The following is a 7029-nucleotide window of genomic DNA, read 5'->3' as shown; positions in this document are numbered from 1 at the left end:
AGTGATAATTAATATTGCACTTGATAATGAAATATTTCCCATGATAATTAAATATTGCATATAATAATGAAATATTGCACACAAAAGTGAAGTATTGCACCTGAAAGTGAAATACTGCACAGAATACTGAAACGGATACAGCACCTATCATAGAGAAAGTAAATGATGTTGATGTTCAGTGTTAAATATGTAAAGGTTCGACTGGTTTGATGGTAAAAACGACTGTGGCGTTCTGTGGTGCACATCAGTGGTCTCAGTCTATGGCTGGAGGTGCTCTGAACAATATTTAATAGTAATTTATATTGTCAGCAGCTACTGTGGTGACACATATCTATTCAATCTGATCATTATTAAGACAAAGGGAATCTTTGTACGTCTGTTTCATGAGACGGGTGCATAGAAAGATGAGCATATTCAAAAGACTCCTGCACACTAAGTCAGAAAAATAGATTTCTTTGTAATGTTTAAATGCTTGACCTTTATCAGGCAAATAGTTTATTACTTGGAGTGGCTGTATCTCCACAACAAATTACATTCTATCAGAAGCATTAATTCCAAAGCACCATTGCACTTAATAACAATTCTAGAAACATAAATGTATCCCATAATTTTTATCATTAAATACTATGGATATCATCATAGCGTTTTTATACCTTTTTATGTACACATTTCTGGGTTACATTTATGATTGTAACTCCACAGAATGTTTTCTAATTTTATGTATTTTATTGAAAATAGCCATTATATAGAATGATGTTTTGGAATTCTTGTATCCGATAGTATGTGGGGAATGTAGTTGGTTGTGGACTTAGCTACTCCATATTTGAGATGGCTTCTCTTTGTGATAAACCATTTTCTTGATAAGGACCTGCACCAAAAATCTGCAGATACATGTATATTTAAATGTTAGTTAGCTGAGATGTACAGTTTATTTCAGAATCAACTAAATATTTTGCCCTGATTTCTGTCAAGTGCCCTCTGATTGTTATTTTGAACAGTCTTGTCTATTCCAATTATTTTTTATTATAATTACTACCACTCTGTATAAGCAGGATTTTGTTGTTTCTCTCACCGTTCAACACACATATTGAAGAATACTACAAACTTAATTTTCGCATCACAAATGAAGATACCAATAGTAATCCAACACATATGAATGTACTAAAATTTATTTCACAGCTACAGATATAGATTAATTATTTAGCCCTCCTGGTGTTGGTAAAGTCTTTATCATCATTTGCTTTTACAGGAGAGTCAGGAGGAAAAGATTTTGTTTCCATCATGAACCAGCAGGTTTAGTTTGTGTGTCCCTTTGGTTGATACAAGTAAAGAAGCAGATCTATGTTTTTTTCAGGGCTGTATTTTACTGCCACGTTTCAATGGCTTATGAGATATTTTAAAAATAGATATCTGTTAATTTTGTGAATTTATACATACATTTTCAGAAAAGAATGTGGCTGTTGTGGATTTCAAGATGACATGTTTGGTTTTCTCAGTGAATTTCATTTTACATTTTACATGTGTTTATTTTTTTTTCTCCTCTCTACATAATATCAGTGTTTTATCAACGTCAGTTTCTGTGTTCACAATTCACAGCCATGTTTCAAAAATAGTCACTAGGGGGAAAAAAAGCAAAAAATCTTTTTGCAATAACATTTTTGTTAATTTGGCTGATAGTTTTGGCATTTTAAGGAGATTTCTGATGCTTTATCACCCTCAAGGGGATTGAAATGGAATTACAAACAACACATGGACCCTCACTTTTCTAGATTTGTTCTTTTTGTGTGTGTGGAAATCTTCCATTTTACCTAAATAATCATACAAGTATTTTACTAAAGACATTCAAAATTACACTTGATAACTATTTTACAGATTAAATGTCTATATACACTTTTAGTAGTTTCGGGCTGCAGTTGTTGACCATTTAATGCTTATTTTGTCAAACTTACATTATTTTTGAAATGGATTAAGATTTAAAAAATATGTTCTTAATAATATGTCTCCCAAAGTTTGGGGAATTTCTCCTTGTTTGCATTATGTTATATATCACATTATATTATGATGTAAAAGTTTACAGTTCAAAATTAAACTGACTTTAATTGTTAAAATTAGCTATTTCACTTTAATGTTTTTCTAAGTCATGTATGTTTCAAAAGTTAGGTAAAAAATAATACAACACTTATTACCCCTTCATTTAATAGTGATCAGAACCCACAAGTAATTTTTGTTCTTAAAACTCTTCAGGTGGAAATGTCTCTTTTTTGTTATCTCAGTAAAGAAGTTGTGGATTAACTGTTACCTGGAAATAAAGCAAACTTCAGCTTTTTGCATTTTTCAATCTCAGCAGAAAAAACAGCAGAACACCAAAACTGGTTTTGGAAATTTGGTTTTATTATTTGTATTCTGCACACATTTGACCAACATTACAACAGTATCAAAGATTAATCACATTACATAACATGATCAAATTAAATGACAGTTAAAAGCAACAGCTTAAAAATAATAAAGTTCTATATTAGAGTAAATTCAGTGCCTGAGAATACTTTTCGTTTTTAATTGACCTTTTTAATCTTTTCTTGTGTGTCAATATTTGGACACTGATACATTTCTTTTGATTATATTGGCTCTGAACTCTGGATTACAAATACATTAAGAAGCATTTGAATAATACTACTAAGCTACAGCATGAAATTTAATAACATTTTGATCATCATACTTACCATTACAGCCACGGTGTCTCTAGTCCTCTTCACTTTCTGCCTGGTTTTAGTGCTGATTTCTTACTTTTAGTCTAGTCTGCAACAAGAAAAACCAGTGATAAGTTTCACTGTGGTCACTTAAACACACATAATCAATGAAGACGATCCCACCAAAAAAAGGAAAATTAAAAATGTTTATTTGCTTCTGAGGGACAGAACCTTAACCTCATGGTCGGTGTTGCATTTCAAACCTCTGCTGGAACACAAAGACTAATCAATGCAAAATATGCCACTGTCCAAATATTTTAACCTGCGCTGTGTGTGTGCATGTGTGCGACTGCATGTGTGTGAGTGGCGCATGAGGGATTAGCCTCAGTGTGTGTCCACCAGTGATTAGCCTGGTCAGTGGGCCTGTTGTGCATTCACTCAGGCCATTAGCATATTAATGCAGCCTCGCGCTTCATCTCCCTCCCACCCTCTCTCTCTCCCGCTCTCTCTCTCCCTCGCTCTTTCTCTTTCTCTATACATATTTCCCAGACTGAGTTGTCGCTTCCTGCAGCTTCAATCTATAAATCTCACCAATTTACGCCACTCGTGCTGTGAAGCAGCGGACAATCTCACCACACAAACTTCAAGGTGCCTGGTCTTCTTTTCCCTCCAAAAAAATGTCCTCTTGTCCTCCTCCGGCTCTCTCCGTCAGATCTCTGCTCACCGTCTCTCTCTCTCCCTCCACCTCATTCAAATCCTTTACTTTCTCTCATTTTACCCTTTTCTTTCTCCAGGTCTGGCCCCCTGAACTTTGTCAAACACAGGAAAACACACACGGAGGCAAATTCTCTCACACACACACACACACACACACACACACACACACACACACACACACACACACACACACACACACCATCCATCCCCTCATTCATTCTCCTTTTCTGTCACTCTCACCCCATCCAGTGCAAATTTAGCCAGACCCTCTCTAGACTCCGCTGCTGAAGTGCGAACCGGACACATTCAACTGTACTTAACACGGTGAGAGCCATTCAGCCTTTTTGCTCCGCAGACAGACTCTAACCTCCTTTTCCAAAATGGGACACTCCTGATCTCCAGAGCCGGGCGTTTAGACTTTGCACCTGTATGGGAAAACATACCAAAAAAAAAGAAAAAAATGAAGTGAACACACATTTAAACATTAAGTTAATTTCAACCCTCTGAAAACTTAAATTTTCACAACAGTATATAACAGAAAAGACTACTTCTTAAGCATTTTGGAAAAAAAATAGATTTGTCTTGATATGTATGTTGGGTTCTGTTACAGATTTCTGCATTGACTAATTTGTGCTGGTAAATCTCCAAATAAATGGATTGTCTTTACTTCCCATTCAGCTGCTTTCCACCTGCTGTCTCTGTTTGGTGCCATTGCTTTCAAAACTGGTGATGATATTAATCCTTCACCAGCTTGTCTAGTAAACTGTGGCCTGCAAAAGAAACAGCTTTTCCCTAAACACCTGGACTGACCTGAATATTTAGTTTCTTTTGTTGGAATCAAATCTGACTGCTATTCTAAAAACTGTTCTGCTTTTGTTTTGGGGGTAAAAAGAGTTGAGCTGACCTCCAAAAATGTCAAGAGAGATTCTTCCAGGCTTTACATTTACATCAACACACACTCTCCCCTTTTCAATATCCCTCTGCCTCTCTGTGTTTGTCTTTCAGTGTCACCAGCTCATCCACCCACAAAGCCTCTGAGTCTTATCCCATCCATGGTGGTCCATCCCTCGCTGCTTCTCAGAGGTCAGGGGCGTGATGTCCATCCACAACTCCTGGTTTCACAAAGGCAGACGCAAGAATTGCGTTTGGACAATCAGCTCCGGACCTCCATCGTTCTCTTGCTCTCTGGTAGGTTCACCCACTTGAACAATCAGGCTCACAACCTGATGATTTCCTAAATATCACTTCGTCCACCTGCTGAAGCTCAGTTCCATAACGGTGTTTGACCACGAGCTTCAGGTCAGCACAGTGTGGATGGATGAAAACGAAAGAATGGTCAGGCGAGGACCGAGGAACGAGCGGGAAGGCAAGGAGAAAGAGAAAAGAGAAAGGAGAGAGGGAGAAAGCTCTAAGTCATGCTTGTCCTCTGTGCTGGTGACACCATGATGAAGGAAGGGGTCACCACCCGGGGGCAGGCCCGTCCACAAGGAGCCAGCGATGTGACCCTGTACAAAAGAAGAAGTGGGTCCCCCAACGGTCACACAGATCAAAGGAGACAAAAGCCTGAGATGATAACTCAGCACAGCAGTGGAGCGCATTATTATCAGACACATGAGCAGCAGCGGTAGTAAATTTCACCGAGTTGGAGGCAGGAGGGTGGAGGCAGAGGGGGCTGAAAACGAAAAAGTAAAGCTCTGACTCGCCTTAATCTGATTTGCCGTATGCAACATTTTCTCTTTATCTGATTCGCTCCGTGAGGCATTTTCTCTTTCTGTGGGACCCCGTCTTTATCCAAACGATGTGGTCTTTGGTGAGGCCTGGCCTATTCATGGGAACCCCATGTGCTGTGTGCCCACCATTGAGGTGCAGAGTAGCATGGCCACAAAGGATGGCAGCGTTTCAGAGTCCTCTCCTTACAGTCTCTGTTCACAACAAAGTTTACAGTTAAATCATAGAGCCACAAAATCCATCACATAGTTGAAAAAGTGAAAAGGATTTTATCTGAACATCTAAAGTACATAGATGTGTTTATATTGTAGTAGTGAGTAAACTAGAAAACATTTGACACTGATCCTCTTAATATACTCTGAGAAACAGAGAAGTAAATGTTTTTAGTTATAAAGGCCAAAAAGACTAAATGGTTGAAACTGTTTAGTAATAATTACTTTCAAATAAAGTTTGCTATCACTGACCTGTATAAAAACATTTGGTTTTTTTTATGGTCTGTTTAAAGCATAAATAGTAAACTGTATTTCCCTAACAAAGACTCAATAGAGGATCTCTTTTCATTTCTATGACAGGCTGTGCTCATGCTGTCATAAAAGAGGCCTGAAGGCCTAAACTTTTCAGGTTTGCACTTCTCTTCAGGTTGTAGCGCCACACAGGCTGCTGAAAAAGACCTGTTCTGTTTAAAAGTGAAGAAAGGAAGTAAAACCAAAAATTAACAACACTTATTATCTGCTTAAACCAAAACAACAGGAAAAAGACAAGAATAAAACAGCATAGTAGTACCCAGTATTTGGAGCCTTTAGGGCCTAAAATCTGGATGGAGAATAACTGTGAAAAGCCTGTGTTAAAGTCCCTCTGATCCACAGAGCATTCATCCTTACATGTGCAACAGACATCCTCACATCTCCATCTTCCTCCCTCAGTTGTGGGTCGAGTTTTAGCTGCATCGCTGTCGACGTCTGACCGCACTTGTCCTACTTCTCCATCTTCCACTCTCTCTGCCTCTGCCTCCTCTGATCCTGCGTCCTTCTTCCTCTCCTTCTTCAACCTTTTCTGTCCGGCCCTCCCTCCGCCTTTACATTTCCTTCGCCCTCTCTCTCTCTTAGTTTCCCCGCCCTCTCTCTCTCTCTCTCTCTCTCCTCTTCTCTCGTTCAGTGTCTCTCGCTCGCTCCCTCTCCTCATTTTATGCAGCGCTGGGGTTACCTAAGAGACTGGGCCTCAATGGAGAAAATCTCCTTTGGTACAATGAACTGGGCGAGAGGCAGAGGGGAGGGGGGAGAGAACTGGGGGTGGGAGGGTGGACGGGGTGAAATGAGGGGGTGTTGGACACAGGAGGGGAGGGAGCGGAGTGGGGGGGATGGGGGGGTGAAAGTAGAGGGAAAGATAGTGGGATGCAGATGCATGCAGGGATGGAAGGGGGATACGAAATCCCAAAAATTGAATAAGTGGCTTCGCTTGTGTGATTTCGCCTCAATGGTCAGCCTTTTGCTGGTTGCCTGTGGTGCCCCCCCACCTGCTCACCAGTCAGCCCAGTTTCCCTCACAGAAATTTTAGAAAACCACATTCATTTGAAGAAGTTCAAGCAAAGATTTTAATGAAACCTCAATAAGATAAAGAGATCTTTTCACTGGAGGGAAATCAAAGTTTCACCTCAATTATTTTTATTATTTAATTGCTTCCTTTTGGATTTTTCATTACTTTTTTGCAGAATTATCTAAGATCCTGGATAATCATGTATGGGAAACCTCAGTGTCAGTAGTCGCCATTTTGTTTGTTTACTTGTTTGTTTGCTCTCTGCAGGAGTGCAAGATGAGACCCAGAGGATCAGAGCTCTCTTTACAAAGACAAGCGTGTTTCGACAGCATAAACCCTCTCTTACTCTGCACCATGCAGACCC

The sequence above is a fragment of the Amphiprion ocellaris genome, chromosome 15, assembly GCF_022539595.1.
Source record: "Amphiprion ocellaris isolate individual 3 ecotype Okinawa chromosome 15, ASM2253959v1, whole genome shotgun sequence".
NCBI lineage: Eukaryota > Metazoa > Chordata > Actinopteri > Pomacentridae > Amphiprion > Amphiprion ocellaris.
Note: the sequence above shows the minus strand (reverse complement) of the source record.